We start from the raw sequence: 19751 nt of genomic DNA, 5'->3' as shown, positions 1-19751 counted from the left end.
TCAGTTTTGCTCTCAATTATCCCAGATTTCTATGTCAGTCTGCACTGTAACTGCACTGTAACTATCCTGTTCCTGTGTGCCTGAGCTCTGAGCCAACTTGCTTAGCTTTTTTCTGTTTGACCTCCCTCTCCTGGCTCCCTGATCATAGCTGGAGTAGTGCTACTTACCTGTGCTCTGCTCTGCAAAAGGATGGTTTCTTCCTTCCTTTCCTATTCACAGCTAAATGTCAAAAAAAAATGGTGCAGGGGACACTGCTGCTTGTCATGGGAGACTGAGGAAAGACATTCAGGGAAGCATCCTGTGCCCTAGATTGGTGGTTATGGAAGGAGAGGGCACCAATGTCGCACTCATTAGGCTGCAACCTCCCTCTGGCATCCTACAGAGGAATGGGAAGCCAGCCTTGGCCTTCTGAGTCTAGGGTCTAAACTCCACCAGGAGGAAGCCCAAATTTACAGAAAAACAAAGGAAGGTATGCAAGAAAGTGGGAAACCAAGAAAACCTCCACAAATACTGCTTTGTCTCCAAGATCAGGAGTCAACAAATTTGCCAGTTCTAGAAATATTTTTAAAGCAAAGCATGAGTTATACATGGGCTCTGAGCACACTTTGTGTACCTGTAACATCTCTGAATTTATTTTCATATTTAACAAAACAGGATGTAGTACTGCATATATGAATCCCCATTGTGATGTTTATGCTATACCTATAGCTAAAGATTATTATTAAAAATTTAGGTTTTTGACATCATAAAACTCTGGTGCATTTGAAGTATACTCTGTTAGGCCTGAATCTTTATGATCTTTATGATTAACTTCTGTGATGAAGAAGAACCATATTAATTTTAAAAACAACAAACAAACAAATAAACAAAACCCACAAAAAACAACAAAACCCCAAAACCAAAACCAAAAAACCAACGAAACAAAAAACCAAAACAAACCCCCAAAACCACAAAAAAACCAAAACAAAACCCCTAACAAAACAAAAAAAAAACACCCTGAACCACACATTGCAAAAACCTTCCCAAATTAAGGAAAAATCTACGGAAGCAGATTAAAAGAAACAAGTCCTTCCTTCTCATGAACCTGGCTTGAACATGCATGTGGTTCTTTTCTAGGATTTGATATATATTTTTTCTGTGAACATTTTACCTGGTGGGTTTTTTTTTGAAGGGAAGGAGTGTTAGTTTGGGTTTTTCAATTTTTGCCCATGTCTGGTTTGTCTACAGCCACCATATATTTTGCTATGGTCCAAAAATCACAAGTTTGTGTCTCTTGAGCTTGCTCAAAAACTCCTTTGAGTTGTGCTGTGGTGTTAGAAGTGAACTCTCATAAGAGGAGACTCCACTCAGCTTAGGAGAAAATATTAGCAGTAAATATTAGCAGGACCTAATCCCTCCAGCTAGATTGAAAACAGCAAAAGTTTTTGTCTCCTTCGTAAGTCAAGAATCATAGAGCCAAAACAGAGCGAGAAAAAGATAATTGTGTTTTTCAGACTGCCCAAGCCCTTCACTTAGTGGAGAAATTCCAGGGTCTCCAAGAAAATTGCAGTAAGTGTGAAGTATCGACAAGTTCTTTGTAAGCACCCTTATGCAGACCTTTCTGGAAAACACAGAAATTCTGTCTTCTGAAAGGTTTCAAGGAATAGATGGGATTTTTTTTAGAGGCATCAGAATGACATTTTAAAGGTACTAAAAATAAATGCAAATCAGCTAGAAAATGGGGAAAAAAGTCTCCAAACATTTAAAAACTCTAGGAGGAAGACCAAAAAAATGTGCTGCTTACCTCCAGTGAGTTGTAACATTTAATGCATTTTTAAGACACACTGAGAAATATTTAGAGCATTTTAAGCAGGTGAGCCAATGTGATTGCACAGGGAAAAAAAATCATGCTGCCACATTGTGATTCAATTTTCCAACACAAATACCTTAGTTCTGCTAAGGAATTTCCTCTAACAAGAAATTACAAAAATCACATTTTATTTGCTATAATATCACTGACACAGTACAGTCTGCCAAAGGAGACATGACAACAGGGAGTTTTCAAAAGACTGGTGCTTTAGTCATGCACGAAATTTTTTGCACCATCTAATTTTAGGCAACTTATTCAAGTACTGAGTGGCAAGTGAGATAAGCTATTCTAGCCCACTGGAGACATAGTGTCCAAATCCCAGCATCTAGACTGAGAGGGACCAAGACAACAGCTTTGCTTGAGTAGGCAGTAATGAGAGGCCGTGACAGGGCTGAGCCCCATAGCAGGGCACTGTAAGGGTCAAAGGACCCCCTGGCACCACACAGCAGGAGTGCCTGCATCTCAGAAGGTCACCCTTCCAGGAAAAGCACAAGAGCTGCTAAGGGAAGTGCTTGAGTCCTCACCCCTGAAGGTCTTTAAAAGACATATAATGTGACACTGGGAGACGTGGTTTGGTGGTAGACTTGGCAGTGCTGGGTTAACAGTTGGACTTGATGATCTTAGAGGTCTTTTCGAACCTAAATGATTCTATGATTCTAAGAGGCTATGTGAGAAGGCATGCAGCACCATGTGAGTTCTTTAGCTGGCCGTGTTTGAGCTGGTTGAGAAGAGAGCGGTGCCATATTTTTCAGAGGCTTCATCTGGAAGCTCTTGCTGGTCAAAGAGAAGCCAGGACAGAAGGATGCAGACCCTGACAAACTCCTCAGCTTCGAGTGATCTTTAGCTACACAAAGTCCTTCACAAAGTCCTTTGGATTTCCCATGTGCCTCAGTTAATTCAGGAAAGCAAATGCTCCATAGTATGAAGCTCTCAAACCTCTCAAAACCAGATATTTCTAGAAGAGAGAAACTGGGTCACAGGTGTTTTGCATGGCTGAAGAACTGTGCTACAGGCTGCCAGCATCCTTCCCAGCACCAGAAATGTCTCATTTCCTTCTGAAAAACCTTGTCATCATAGAAGGAATAGTGATGCCTCCCCCCTATCCTGCCCTGTCTGCCCACACAAATGCAGCTCACTCTTTGGCATTTCTCAGCTACCCACATAAGAAAAGTGACAGATTTGAACTCCATCTGTAAGAGACAGACCCAGACCTCAAGCCTTAGGCTACTGGTATGAGATGACAGGCCTCGTTGCTGCAGCATGTGAGATAAATCCTGCTTATCTCTCCCAGGAAATGTGGTGTACAGCTTCAGATGTAGTTGGGTTCAGGTCTGCAGCAGTAGCCCTGGCTCAGGTGTCCATTGTCTGGAGAGACAGAGAATTTCAGACAAATCCCTGTACTTGATGTCTGAAACCCTTCTCAGCACGTGTTTTTTCTTGGCAGCCTAGAGAGTGTGGCTTCTGAGACCATCCATGCATTTTATGTAAAGTATATGGCTACATATACATGCAGTTTATATACATACATGCAAATCAGCTTCCAAATCCTCGACCTCTCACCAAAAAAATAAAACCAAATCATACCAGCACTTCTCCCATCCTGGGCACTTACTTATTTCTAATTCTAAATCTGACATCAAAACAGATGGTAGAGAATTAGCAACCCTACCAGTTTCCTGAAAATATTGGTTTGTATGACAAACTAAAGGAAAAACTAATGATCCAGCTCTTCATAGAGTATCAACTAACAAGAACAGTGACGGAAGTCTCAATGAGCAAGAAAGGCTTATTTGGACTTTGTATCCTATTAGACATAGAGAGCTCATCCAGAAGTCAGGAAAGCCTTGGGACATAAGTGTAAGGGTCTAATAAAGCTATCACAATCCCAGCTATGGGGGCAAAAGCTAGAATGATTTATTGAACATGCAAACGCTATTTAAGAGTCTTGGGGGCTTAACATGCTAATGAGGAGGCAGGGTTATTCCAAAAAGGGGTTTCCACAATCTATTAGCATTTCCAGTAACAGGGATGACATAAGGGGGAAAATGGATTTACATTTCTCGGATCCAGTATTTACATTTGGGGGAAAAAGGATTTGATATCTCCAGAAAACAAGACTATACTGGGGAAGGGTGGTCAGCTTTTCCCAAAATAAGGATTTACAAAATAAGGATTTAAGGGAGGGAGAAAACAATGAGGTATCTGATAGAATCATGCAAAGTCTCTCTACTTCCTGCTGGGGGAGATCAGGACAATCAACACAAAATGAACGTCAATGGATCATATCTGGTCTTTTAGATGATGTTTTTTTTCTAGTCCCTGTGGCCCAAGGTTTCCTGTTTAATCCTAGCAGTTCCTTTTCTGTTGGTATCCGAATTTCAGACTGCAACACTTAAGTGCTGCTATTTCCTCTGCTAGCAGAGCAGCATGTTCAAGACTGCTTTGCAGAGCTGCATGACAAGCCCTACTTGCTTTGCAGAAAGCTCTTTGGCCTGCCTGGGTCTTGGATGACATACCAGAGATCAACTTGACCCTAATTAATAGATGTTGCACTGGATATAAATACAACTTACTGCCAAGGGACTATCGATGATTCTGTATGTGAAGACATAAATATATTCACTCTTCAGCAGGAAAAAGAGTTAGTAATGTCTTTATCTACAACTATCTATAGATATCTATAGATGTCTTTATCTACAACATACTTATAAAAGACATGGGACACTTCAGAAGAACTGAATGTTTGAAAGCCTGAACCATATAAGAATGGTTCAATGAAAGCTCTGTGTATTAATATTTTAGACTCAAAATGTGTGAACAGTAAATGAATTTTCATAAATATTAGATTATTCTAAATGCATTCATCATGCAATTTATCTATCATTTGTGCACAGCTTAAAGGCAAAGATCCTCTTCATATGCCAGAATTAGACTTTGATGTTATTCTGACTTGTCTGACTCACACATTCTTCCTTTTCCTGACACAGACAGCAACCGTTGCAGAATAATGAATTTGAAAAATTCATCCTTTGATGAACAATCAAAAAAGAAACAAATTCACACAGTATTAAGCATACAAATATACAGATAAGAGTGTTTTTTACTTTCACTTTTCTTGATGGACCTGAAAGTTTAATTAACAAATTTATTATTTTCTGTGATTTGCCAAAACACATAATACACATTCTCTTCACACTCTTTCACTCTTACCCAAATAACAGATCTTTGCTAAAAAGTAGGGATAGAGTTGTATTTTTTTCCAACTTAATCAGCTATTTTGAAATAAAATGGTTTTGACTATAAAAGGACAAGGCTTAAGCGCTTTTCTATCTGAAAATAAGACTTATTTTGACACATAGAAATTTCAGATGTTGATCCAAATAACACATGTCTTCATTTGTTAAGAGCTTGGGTAAATTTCCTTTGACCTCTGGCTATCAGAAAATTTGTGAAATGGGGGTCTACTCGGAGCTGTTTCATTAAGAGTATGGAAAGAAACAGGTGTTTCTGGGACATTGTCACAAGTCCAATGAATCACTTTTCTGTCTATTTCTTTCCATTGACTCAAAAATTTGGCTAGTGTGAATGTAACAAGCTCTACTGTAAATATCTACATTGGAGGCAGCAAAAATACATAAAATTTAAAAATCTGGATCCATCTCTTTACCAGCTTCTGCCTACCTCTGGATCATGTTGTCCGAGTGGTCTGTATCATCTGAACACAAAGATTTTTTCACTGTGAGCGTGGTCAAACACAGTCACAGGTTGTCCAGAGAAGTCATTGAGTCTCCGTTCTTGGAGATATTCCAAACTTGACTGGACTCAGTCCTGGGCAACCTGCTTTAGATGATCTTGCTTCAGCAGAGGAGTTAGACTAGGTGACTTCAGGAGGTTCCTTCCAACTTAAACCATTTTGTGGTTTTGGGATCCTCTTCTAAGAGTATCCATATAGAAAAGAATTCTAAATGTAGCAAGTTAGCAGTGCTCCACATTTACACATTACTGCCAGTGCTGGGGGCCTGTGAAGGGTAATGTATGCTTGAGAAGCAATGGTGCTGGGGAAGCAGGCAGTGAGTACTGCTGTGCCAAAGAGGGAGGCTGAGAATTGAGTAAGAAGAGTAGGAGTTTCTGTCTGCAGCATGAAAGAGGCACGCTGTGAGGTGCAGGGACTTTGGAAGACAGAGGTTGTGTTGTATGTCTAGTGCTTTCTACTCATGGAAGAGCATTGCGTTGTGAGTGCTCTACAATAACAGGGGTAGAGGAGTACAGCTGGCAACATGGGAATCTGGAAGTCTTTTAGGACCATCAGCAAAGAAAATTGTTCCTGACTATGACAATCTGCACTATCTACATCTTCAGTGAATTACCCTGTGAGCTTAGACTGTGTATTTAAGTTGAATTGCATAATAATATCTTTGTGTGATTGAAGGGGAAGGGGAGAAGTATGACCTTCTAAAAATAAGCATGCTCCAGATGGAGAGAAGGACAGGGCAGGAGCTGCAGCTGGCCTAGCATCTGTTACTGCACCTGGGGCTTTCTCCAAAATCCTGTTTTCATGAGTTTCTCCTCTTTGAAAATCACTTAAAGAGAAGCTCACAGAGAAGCCATCCCAGAAAGGAGACACAGGTCTGTGCAGAGGCATCACATGACATGCATGAATGGACCAACAGCTGCATTCTTGAGATTTAGGCAAGGACTTCCTGAATCAGAGGGTTGAACTCTGAACCTGAACAGCAAAGCCAGGTCAGCTGGCTTCACAGGGGTCTTTATCCACTGAATGGTGGGGCAAGTTGAATCACCGGCGTAGAATATATATACAGAAAATTGCTCTTGCTATGCTTACTCATCCTTTCTTCTTTTGTCTATCATACTGCAAACTTGTGGAGGTAGAGGAGGGATATGTTGTTGCTTCCATGTAACAATTCACTAAGTACAAATGAATCAAATGAGAACTGTGTGAGGTGCCTTATAAATAGAGATGAGTAGGGTCTGAAATAGCTCATCTGAAAAGTACACAGAGATACTATCAAAATATTCATGGGTGAATGAATAACACGATCTGCTTGACATCTTAAAAATGGTATGTTGGGTGTGTGCACTCTAATGCTTGCAAAAAGCCATCCTGTGTGGACATCGACGGGAAAAAAAAGATCAATAAAGTGAAAGTGAGCTTCTATATGAGAAAGCCTTTCTAACTTCTGAACAATGCATTTAATACTTATACGTAAATACTACACTTCTCAAGACTTTCATCCATACTGAGAGAGAAATGATGCCAAGTTGCTGTCTGGTGTTAAATAGAACGCACACTATAGATGTAAGAAGCAAATAATTCAGTGGAGTACTTGTGGGTTACACGGAAGTTTGTTTTCAATGTCATCTTCCCTAATAAAAGAGCAAATATAAAGCTAATTTAGTTACATGAGCACTCAATAAACCTTAGTAAGAGCAAACCAAAAGTGTTAGATTGTTCTTCCAGTACGTTATGGTCATATCTGATTCATTCACTTATGTTCTTTTAGGGGTCACATGCTTCTATCATTTAAGAAGGTCATAATTCATATGCCAAATGGTTCTGTACTGTTACAAGTCAAGTTTAAAACTAGATGAATAGCTTAGGTACCTCTGGGAGCTGTTGTCTTTATACTACATGGCTTGTTAGAACATTTTCTATTTGAGGTACAATTAAATTAATATCAAAGTCAGCAACCCATTAACAGAGAGAGCAGTTCATCTCATCTGGCTTTAGTCACCCAAGTTAGCCGTCAGAGCTCTCTGTTCAGTTGGTGGAACTCTCTTGGATAGTTCCTGAGGGTGATTCATCTCATCCTGAGAAAAGCAACAGGGTCAAGATGAAATGTCTTTTCCAGATGCTCATCTCTCTCCATCAGCTAAAGAGAAAGCTGGCTTAGGGTATCTTGGATGATTAGCTTGAACTTCTCTAGTCACTTTTAGCTGTCTATCAGATCAATAGGATACTATGGTTTGTATGTACACAACAGCTTTTAGAGATCCTCTTTCTTTACCGTTACTTCATAAGTAACAAATGCTTTAATTTATGGGCAAACCATATATGCACACATATATATATAAATGTTCATATTTACATTTATAGGTATATTTAAAGGATAGGTCAAGATATAATGCTTCATACTTCTTTGGGTATTCTGCTGTGCTTTGCTTTCATTTTTTGAGACTGGATAATGTTCTCTTTCAATTGGTTTTATGTATAGCAGCTGTCAATTATCCTTCTGTTAACCTGAAGATCATTCTGCTCTTAACTTTCAGAAATTTACATGGAGAGTGAACAGGATTAACATTTCCACAGCTCCTAATTCTTGAAGAGCACCTTGATTTTTCAAGTGAATTTAAAGGTATGCCACCAGGCTCAGTATCAGGGATACACAGAGAGAAATTATAGAACTGACAATTCACAGTGATTTACCCCTTAATCTTATTTGTTGAGCTGTTAATAAGTAATGTAAATGTGCATATAGAAAAAAGCTCAGTGAGACCGGTCATGACCAGTAACTGAACAAGTCTGAGCTTGCTAATTCACAGCAAACTCATAGGACTCCTTGCAAATGTTAGTTGTGTAACAATTTTGTTAACGACACACCACCACATTCTTCACTGAGAGCACTTCACCCATTTCTTAGTGACTTTGTCTACTAATGCTGCCACCACCATGGGGTCATAATATTTATATATATATATATATATTAATATATTTGTATTAGCAAAAGTTGTAATCATGAACCAGGGACCCACATTTGACCTGGAGCATGAAGGCAAATGGAGCCAATCCCTGGGTAAGTGCACACGGATGGGAACCTTTAAGACCTCAGTACAAATGCTGTATTTGCATCTAATGACAAGTGAGAAACTAAGTCTGGAAGAAATCAAAGAACACATCTGCACAAGCATAATACATAGGAATGCTTTTTATAGTATGAGACACTTTGTGCACATAAACATACAGACAGGTATGCTGAGAACAGAGAAAGTATAAAGTCAGGGAGAATATATTTTTTAACAGAGTTCTGGAGAAAAACATGGAAAGCTCATCTGTGACCAATGTGTTCAAGTTACTGCATTCAAATGCTACACATGGCAGTGAAGAAGCTCAGAAAAGAGAGATTTATGAATGGATATGTATAGTCAAAAAAAGTGGCCTCCAGTTTCCCACATTGCTGAATGTTGGGTTTTTTACAAAGAAAAAAAAGAGAAGGATTGCTCTGTCTAGTTGTCAGTGCTGAGCTGTGTAAAACATGAAGCAGGAGCCCTGAACTGCAAAGAAAGCCAGGAAAAATAAATGGCAGTGACCATACTCAGTTAGAGTAACTAATATTAGTGTGTGGTGGTTTTGCCCGCTCCCCCGCCCGGGGAGGCTGGAAGTGGTTGGTCCCAGGTGAGTTTCTGAGGGCCCAATCAGAGCTGTGTTTCACCCCTGTGAAATTAGCATATTACAACAGCCGGAAGCTGTTGGCAGAAAGAGGATTGGAGACACGAGGGGTGGCCAAGGGGCCCCGAACCCAGGGGGCCCCTGGGCCTCCACGGCCTTAGTTCGCCCAGGGCCAGGGTGGTTTCTTTGCTGTTTCCCCCCACTGCCCTGAAGAGGTGGTGGCATGAGACTTGAGAGGCCAGCCAGGGGCTGGAGCCAGCTCCCCCCCCGCCAGCAGGCAGGTACGGCACTGGAGCCAAACCAGAGACAGGCCGAGGGGTGGTCCGGAGCGGGTCAGGCCAATTGTCATGACCCTGGAGAAGCAGTGGCGATCGTGCAGAGCTGGAAGGATTCCAGCCACAGGAGAGAGAAAACTTCAAGCAATCTTGCTGCCACGTCCCCCACAATGGCGGAGGAGGAGGCGACCTGGAGCTGAGACTGAAACATGGAGACGGGCCGAGGGGCTCGGAGGTGCCCTACGTGGGTTTGGACGAGGGCAACCGAAAACCAAAGGATGAGAAATGCGGGAGGAATTACCCCCCTTGCTATGTGGCAAGTCGAGCTGAAGCTGCAGCTGAGACAGAGAGAAACCAAACCAAGTAGGCTTTTTCTGGGTAAGGACTTCTGATGAAAACTATTTGAGGTATAAAAGACTGAGCAAAAACCCAGAAATCCTACAACCTGGAGAGGAAGAGTTGACATCTTACCTTCATGAAACAGGGAGAAAGGACTCAAAAGCTGACCCCCTGCAACTTGTGATGAAGACCTGATGGAGCAAGTTTTCTCTTGCAGCTCTGGAGGAGACCTCACCCGAGGCCAAGCAGCTGGTAGGGGTGCAAAAAACCCCTTCCTCAATACCCCAATGAGAGAGAGACTTTAGCTATCATCCTGGAGGATTCTTCTTCTGGATTGATGTGGAAGGACCCCAGGGGTGGTAGAGATTGTATTAATACTGTGTATTTATTTGCTTTTTAGTTTCTGTAGTATTTATTGTGTTAGTAATAAATTTTGATATAATTCCCCATGCTGAGTTGTGCCTGTCTGAAAACTTCTTTTACATTGAGGCAAATTGTAGGGGAGCTTGGAAATTGGATTTTTTGGGGTGAAACCACCACATAGTTCCTTGCAGAAAGATATAAATAGCAAAAATAATCACTACTTTAAGTAGAAGCATTCATCCTTCAAGAATAGAACAGCAAATAACCAGACTGGACTGAAAATTTTAATTTTTTAATTCATTGCCTTAAATGTTTCTTATTAAAAGTACTCCCTAGAGCCAGAAAAATTCTCTATGGAATGTATACAAACAGTTAGAAGATTTTGGGGAAAACAGTGATGAATTTAAAAATGAAATCTATTTTCAGGTTCTGATCTTGTGGGGATTAATACCTTGAAAGTAATAAATTTCATGCCATGATGCTTGGTCAGATTCAGCATGAACCATGATTTGGCAGTTGACTTCTCAGTAACAAAATCATCATTCTGAAGCGACACTAGGGAGCTGGTATCTTACTGCATATGCATCTTCCCCTGTAATTACTATCTGTTATATATACATTGAGTTTCTCTGGGAGATATGTGTTTGAAATGGGAATTTTGGAAGAATATTGTTGACTTCACCACGGATCCCCTGTTTTGTTTATGAGTGGTATACATAGACCAGAATGTTTTCTAGATAAAGATGAAAGTGCAAATAAATATGCAAAAATTAATACTGTTTATTATGGTAATTTTTGTCTTCAAGTAATTCTAAGGCTATTTTCAGTTCAGTGCTTGGGGGTAGTAGATCATACACTTACGGTTTTGTTTACTGATTTTTTGTTTACTGATTCTGTAAAATGAACTATTGTTTCAATCAAATATTCTCTTAGGAAACCTCTGTTCTCCCCCACAACCCTAGCCATAATAAACATCATTCTTGGGCCTCAATCCTGTCCCCTCTGGAACATAGCTCTAAGAATCTGCATTTATCTTTACGATTACATCTGACCATTTTTTATGTGTTCTTTTGAGGGCACATGTTAGCGTTTGCAGACTGTGATTTTACTTTGCACTCAGTTTTTGGTAAATTTGTCTTAAGAATCATGGATGAAGTCCTGGTACTTTGCATTCTTTGCAACACCATGATTAAAGGTAAATTACAAATTAATGTCATTTCTTTCTGCTTAGCATGTGTTAAGAGAGTATTTTTTCCTAGAATCCCAGAAATTCTGTATAATATGCAATAGAGACTCTTTATAGGACCTCTTTCTTCTCCTTCCTGTTAACAAGACAGACACACAATATATTTGTCCATGGACACAAATTTCTAAATATATTCATATGAAAACATATTTATTTTATAAGCACAACAAAAGCTCTGCTGAACTCTAAGCCTCAGCAAAGTGACTGTATTTTGGTTATAGCTCATTTCACAGTTCCTCACAGAGATGGATTGGAAAGCTGATGCAGGGTTCAGTGGGTCAGCAGAGATTAACTGTATTGTGGAGACAGCAGAAAATCATACAACTTCTGAGCAACAGTGCCTCAGTGGCAGACAGACAGATAGACAGTTGCCCCAGGCTCCAGAAAACCAAATGGGCAGCAACTGCACTTCAAACTCTTAAAATTCTCGGGAAAATCAAAAAAGAGCCTTTTATCTGCTGAGCTCTGGGTCCATTTTGTCCTTCACTCTCTAAGAGGAAAAAAACCATTTGCAAAGCTCTTGCATAAATATTTTGAAAAAAAAAGATTTATTACAACAGTTTTCTGACCATAACCAGTATTGGATGCTCCCATTATTGGTATCTGACAACAGATAGATATATATCTATAAGGAATCAAATGGTATTATAATAACTGCTTATTATTTTATGAGAAATCAAGTTAAACATGAAATATTCCTATTAATTGAGGAATTATGTGATTTTTTTTTTAACAATGTTGAAGCAACTTCTTTATTAAACTGAAAAAAACCAGAATCACTGCTCTGAAGTTGTTTAAAGAAATAACATTTTGGATTAAAATTACTTTTCTTATGTATGTAATTTTAAAAATACTGTAATATTTCTTTTAAAAACCAATAAAAAAAATTGTTCACTCGAAATTTGACTTCTACTAAATTCTGATATCATTAGAGAGATACACTGTAACAATAAATACATACTAAAAAATGTTGGGACTTTCAAACAAAGAAAGTTTCATAGTCAGAAGATAACATGGGGACTGGGTAAGACTCTACTGGTGCATATGAAAGGCAGCAATCCATAGGTTAAAATCAGTCCTGAGCCCATGTATGGACACATGAAGGGGAGAACAGTGTCTGACCTGAATCCAGGAGTACCTGAACCCAGGAGAACTATACCAAGATAGTAGCTTCCTATTCCCCTCACTGCCTCTAGTAAGTTACAGAAACAATACATTAAAAAAAGGACACCTCAGTGTGGAAAATGGCTTTATGCTCTGAATCCATAAGATTTTATAGGGTACTTAACTGCAGGCCAGCAACAGAAACCTGAGGTCATGCAGACTTTTACAATATATCCTCATTTCTGGCATGTCTTAGTGGTAAACTGAAGAATCCCAGGAATCCATGCATTAGATATTACAAATGTGTTTCCTAACATCCAGCCTATCCCCCGTGCAAAGCACTGAGAATACAGGAGACAACTTCAGTGTTCCAAAAACCACTTGCATACCTGGAATTAATCATACCAACATCCCTTAATTAATATCAACCTAAACACTCAAATTTCCATATACTTAAGTAAATCTCATTCCCCCTCATCCCACTGTGCCATCTGCATTTAACTAGACCTCTTCATGGTGGTACCACAATGAAGTAATTGATATTCTTATTAGAAGATCTTTACTTCCTTAATTCTCTCCCTGAGGAATTATATCTAGGCATAAACCTGTTTATGTTTTCAATTTATCTCTGTCCAGGCTTTTGATTACAGCAGACTTGGGAATTCTTGGCAAACAATTTTGAAAGGTTATTTGCAATTAGCTTTCATAATGTAGCTAATTCTAACAATGAAGTGAAATTCACCTTCCTGGCCCTCAATTGACTTTGAAGAAAAATTACTAACAAAATTCATATTAACTTTTAAAATGCCTTCTTTAGACTGTTGTTCCCAGTTAGGCATGTCTCCAAATTTTTTTATTTTTTTATTTTTCCTTTTTTCTTTTTTCTTCTTTTTCTTCTACTTTCTGTTATGCAAAACTTATTACGTTCTTCTGGTGTCTACATCACTCTATTGGAGCAAAGAAACAGTTCATTAAGACTGTGTTTGCAATAAAAGGTAGTGAGGGTCAGCAGAAGAGCTCTTATGAGAAACTGGTGACACAGATTTGGATGTCAAACCACTATGCATATTTTACCTCCTATATATAAATGGAAATACCTATTACTTCTGTACCAAATATGCATTTTTATTTGCATACAGGGACTGAAATAGATATAGGCATAGGTATAGGCATAAGCATAGACACAGTAAATTGTATAGACACAGGTATAGATAAGGAAATAACCACTTCTCAACTTTGTGTTTTACTCCTGTGGTGATCACATTGCTCACATTCTTACTTAAAACCCTAACGCCTTGTGTCTGGTTGTGCCATCACAGTGTTACAAAATATTTGTATTCTGTTCTTTGTTATGTTATTTTAATACACTTCTCTGTGGAGTCAAGGAAAGCTGATATGCACTGTATGCCAATTAGTCCAGATTTACAGCCTCTGTTTTGTCTACAAACTCTAGGATGTGAACCAACGCCTAGTAAATGGCAATGATCAAGAAAATCACTATACAAATGCCTTTTGATCCAAACTTGTTTACTAATGTTCATGTGTGTTCTCTAGGAGTACTGATGTCCACAAAGCACAGATTAGTGGTACCCAACATAGAGATTATTGTAATATATTGATTTCATGGTCATTGCCATGTTTCTTGGTTACAGACCCCATGCTATGTGACGAGGTTATGTGTAGCTCCTATACCAGCATTTGTCTGTCCTTTAGGAAACCTTTTCACCATAGCAGGCATATGCCAGGCTAGAAAAATATACGAATGTGCCCTAGGAGCTTTGAAAAATCAGGCTCCCTTAGTGTGATCCATGAAGCACCACCACTTTCCTGAAACAGGAAGTCAGGTTCTCCCCCTGCAAAACATAAACTTTTCAAACTCTTCCAACCTTTCATCTGACACAAGTCCAAAGATAAGACCAAAAAATACTGAGCACTTCTTTATAACAGCAGTGACTGTTTCTTGATTGTAGATATGAATCAAATACATGGAAAATGCTAGAAAGATAGTTCTTTGTTATCCTGTTTGCTTTGAGTGCTTCTCACAACAAAGTGATACAATAACTGATGCAAAGATTGCCTTGGTACTTAAAAGAGAGAAGAACCTGTCATCTCTCAGAATAATCACTGACAGTTTCAATATCTGTGTGAAGGAAAAATCTAGTGCAGAAAAAAACAGATGGACAGAGTAGCCAGTCAACCTTTAACTTGAACATATATTATTTTTCCTTCTTTTGTTTTGCCTGTTACCTTAATGTCAGTCAATCCCTTTTAAAATATCTGGATAAATATTATGGAACAGTAAGTTCAAGAAAATAGTGTGAAATATACTGATGTTAAACATCACTGAATAATCTATTCACATATGAAGTTTGAAAATGTTCACAGAAAATAAATACTTTAGTTATGTTCAGTTACTTATCTATGTCTCTCGGTCTCTCTATATGATTTATTTTCAATCAAACAATGAGGTGTCTAAAGTCAGGAGTTCCAAATAAACTTAATTTCTTTTTTTTTCTATATTGGCAAAGAACTTTAGTTTGTTTTCAGTCCCCACAATATCAAACTAAAAATACTAACATTTACCCACTATATGTGCCTGCTTCTGTGCGTGCTAAGACTACATCTTTATTAGCAAATAGTGCTGGCCAGTGGCAGCAGGTTTGTGCAGCATAACAATTGGTGCTAAGGGTTGATGCCCATGCCAAACGCACTTCAGGGGTTTCACTGCAGATCGCCTCTAGTCCAGTGCCACAGGCTGGACGCTTGTTAGTTGCTGGAGCTCCTTAGATGAATCCCTGGAATGCACTTTCCATATTGGTTTCACCCAAAAGAAATCCAGTTAGTACGCTTCAAGACAGTTTTACCATGTATACTAAAGTAAGGTATGTGAAGGCCATCGCTGGGTTGCTTTCACAAGTGCACTCCTGCTGCAAATTCAGAGGCCAGCGTAAATGTATCCATTGAATTTAGCTGAAGTACTTATGCGGCAATGGCAAATATGGGAAACAGACATTTGAGGAGGAAATATGTCATACAAAGGGGAGATAAACCATGTATTTTTATCAAAAAGTGACAAAGATAACTTAATTATTTTTGAAGTTTGTTTTTCACTTATTTTAATCACTATTGGTAAGAAAATCCTCCAGGTTTTCATTTGTGTTTCCCAATTGCCTCAGAATCCTGGGTGGCCTGGTAATTTAATTAAGTGACCTTTAGCTCACTGTTTTGTAAGTCAATGTTATCCCTTAGTGTTTTGTAAATCATATTACTTTGACCTATAGTGCATTCCAACTATCCAATGGGACTGTTCTTGCTATCTTTTGTTAAAGGAATCTTTTTCCTGCCAGTTCTCCTCAGAAGGACAATTTAACAATGGACTTCTTTTCTACAAAGCAATTCTGCCATTCACTGCAACTTTCATTGCACTTTGAGCTCTCCTTGTGAACTGTTTTATCTGCTTTCTCTTTCAGTTTTCAGCTGTCTGCTTTTTTCTTTTCTTTGCCTCTCTCTTCATCAATCAGATGTGCTTCTCTTCTGGAACTCTTATCTGTCACTGTGGTTTCCCAGATGTAGCTGGGTATGTCTGCTTTTACCTTACTCAGGCCCTGACTTTCCATATTTCACTGCCTTGTAAATGCTAAGAGAAAGGCAATGTTAGACTGGAGCTTACCAAGACTGGAAGTGCCTTCCATCAATTACTTCCTGTGGTAGCTTATCCAGTGCCAATGTCTTCACTTAGTATCAGGGTCCCAGACCTTTCCATCCATATCTCAGGTCTGTGGAATCCAAATCACCTGCTCCTTGGGAAGAGCTCATAATTAATATCGTAAAATTCTAATTCTGAATATGGGATTTTATGAACTACCAATGGAATTTCGTACTTCTTATTTGTGACTATATTTAACTTTTAATCTGGTTGAAGCTTATGCCCTATTATGTCACTGTTTAAGAGTGAATAATAAAAGTAGAAACTGTATCTGGAAAAACATGAACTGAATAATTTATTAAAATTTACTACGTATTTTTTCTCTGAAACATGTTTTATAAAGCAGCATCTGTTATGTCTCTTTTCAAGACTACTTTGAATGTTCCCAATTGTTGATAAACACAAATAAAACAATTGTATTTATTTATTTATTGCTTTGGGGCAACTGGAAGATACATTATGGTATTCAGGTAACTGACAAAAGCACAAGGGTAAACTTCACCTTAAGTTTATATAAGTTATTATTAAATTCTTTTCTGCTCTGCATAAATTCTTTTCAGCTATGTGTGCACATGATAAAATTTGATACCCTATGATAAAGCAAAGACAAAGCTTTTGACAAAGCTTATTCCTTCATAATAAGCAAAACTCAGTCTTAATGGCTTTTCATGTTCAAATATAGATATGTTTGGAGAAATTCCAATATAACTGCAAGAGACTAAGGAATGTGATAAATTGGTCAGTGATAATAAGTTTTGTATTTAACCTTGAGCAAAGGAATTAAGATTTATTTTACTTGGTTGACTTATAATTTCTGAACTTGAATGCATTTCCTTCTTTCTACTTTTTACTCTATGTTATATAATATGGTTAATAAAATCAGCACACTTTGTAGATTCAGTGTATGTGTTATACATTTAATTTTTAATATATACAAGCTCTGGGTTTTAAAACATATTAAGTTCATCACTTTCCATGAGATGTTATGGTTCTGTATCCATAATAGAGTTTGTATAAATATAACTGCAGAGTTAATAAGAATTCATTCAAAATTCTAAATCAAATGGAGAAACAAATAAGAATAAAACCCAAGTCTTCCACACATGAGGATGCAAAGGTGTAAGCATGACAGAACTGTGGAGGACCTGGATAATTCTTTAGAAGTTAATAGATGTATCCAGAGCCCAGTGAAACAGTCCAAGTGATCTGTTATACAGGAAAAGATGTGCCATCAAACATGCAATGTGGTATTTAATATTTGTCCTGTGAAAAAGTCCTTTTTGATATGCAAGAGTTATAAATTATAGGTTATTTACAGAAGAAATGTCCGTAATAATTTCCTTAGCCATGAATAACAAATAATAAACACTTTCTATGTTTATTGGCAGTCTATCATAGAAAAATCGCTCGTAGTTTTTTTCTTTCCACATCAGTAGGAGCTGACTTGAGCTTCATAAATCTGGAAATGTCACTGCTACATGTGCTTATTCTGAAATTTTCTTCAGATTGGAACAAAGTGTTATGGTTCAGATTATGCAGTACATATAGCATTATTTTTTTCTTGAAGTGCAGCATGCAATTTAAATACATGCACTTCTTCAGGCAAACCAGTAAAACTACTGTGGATAGTACAGGACTCAGAATGACTCACAAAGAAATCTTCACCAGGAAGCCCGCAATGTAAAGGTAGAGGTCAGAGTAGTCACCTACTGTTCTGTGTCCAGATTCAGGACTCTTTTTATGAGGTTAGGCTCAGATCATTAAATGGAAGCTCTTCTTATTTTTTCCCCATAATAAATACATACCTCAGTCTGGAATCCACTTTGGAATTCAATACATGGTTTAGTATGAAAGTATTCCTGGTCACTTGTAGATCTGTGCCTGTAGTAGCCATGGTGATTTGCTGCCCTGTGGTGCACGTTCTGTCAGACGTTCATTTACCCTCATTTTTCTACTCTACACTGAGCACTTGGATGTCTTTTGGATCCAATTCACTCTGTGAAGTAAAGTACAACTGGCAAATCTCTGTGTCTGCAAAAAGGTCACTCATGGAAGAATCATTCTTAAAAAACTTTATATCACACCCAGAGAGCAGGCAGCTTCTCAGAGAAGCTAATGTTCTTCTCTGGAAATACTACCACATATTTGCATAGCTGCCCAGTGATTCAGCATTGTACTGGCTTCTAACAGATCCCAAGTCATATTGCATTTGATTTTGATGTCAGGCCTCAGGCTGCTCTCTTATGAAGCAATCAGCAGATTTGAGGACCAAGCATGTACGTGTCATATTGCACTACTGAACATGAAATAAGATTTTGGATATATCAAGACTTACTTAGTTTTAAGAAGAAAGGGAAATGACAAAATAACATTTCCACCTTATGTCTTCATATACCTAATGCAAGACAATAGTGAAGACAGAGGCAGACTCTTCTTGGGGATTTGCAGTGGGAGAAGAGGAGAAAATAAACACAAACTGCTCTAAGGGAAATACCAGACAGACATAAGAAAAAATTTATCACCATGACAGTGATAAAACTCTGGAACAGGTTGCCCAGAAAGGCTGGAGAATATCCAACTCTGGGGGGCTTCAAGATTTGAATGAAGAAAGTCCTGAGCAGCAGATCTGCCTTGAGAGGGGTGTTGGCCCAAAGGGCCTGAAAAAGTCCCTTCCAAGCTGGTTTTAGTCTGATCATATGAAACAGAGCTCCTTTAACTGTTTTTGTTGACCAATATTGCTTTAATCCTAGAACAGATTCAGTGAAACTTGTGGTGTATCTGAGAAATAAAATGATGTTTAGCAAATATGGTAGGAGAAATTATGTAGCACCACTCATTCATCAACAGTAGTGATGCTTTCCTTCTTTATGAAGAATCATCCACCATACTGCTTTTTTTTATAAAGGCAGGTGCAGACTCTATCCTCAGCAGCCTAATTCCTGAACTGTTCATATGTTAGTCACTCAGCAAAACAGATATTGTATTTTATAACTTTTATTTATAAGTTCACAACAACTTTAATAGAAAAGTGGCAGCATCTTATTATGCAGTGTTCCTCAGTACAGATATCATCTAGACACGTGCTTTATGAAAAGGCTTGCAAGTATAAATCCTATTCACTGTGAATAATTATGCATCAAGGTTTTAACTGCAGAGTGGTAGTAAAATATTTTTCCTTTGTGCTCCATACAAGCACACTTTTGATGCTGACACAGACTAGTTATTAAAAATTCCACGAGACAATGTTTCATCTGCTGCAAGAACGGTGCAGAAGAATAACACAGAAGTTTAAGACAGCTTTTTTTTTTTCCACATAGTGGGATGTTGCAATGTAGTAAGCATCATGGCTCCTGATGGCCACACTGTATCAGAAGTAAAAATGTACCTTTAATCTGTCTGAACAAGTATTATGCAGCAGCTCTTAAGTATGGTTTTTTCCCAGACAGCATCACTTTAGGCTGAAA

The sequence above is a fragment of the Pipra filicauda genome, unplaced genomic scaffold, assembly GCF_003945595.2.
Source record: "Pipra filicauda isolate LSUMZ 115617 unplaced genomic scaffold, ASM394559v2 scaffold4_size7858003_pilon, whole genome shotgun sequence".
NCBI lineage: Eukaryota > Metazoa > Chordata > Aves > Passeriformes > Pipridae > Pipra > Pipra filicauda.
The sequence above is the reverse complement of the archived record's forward strand: the minus strand, read 5'-3'. Positions refer to the sequence as shown.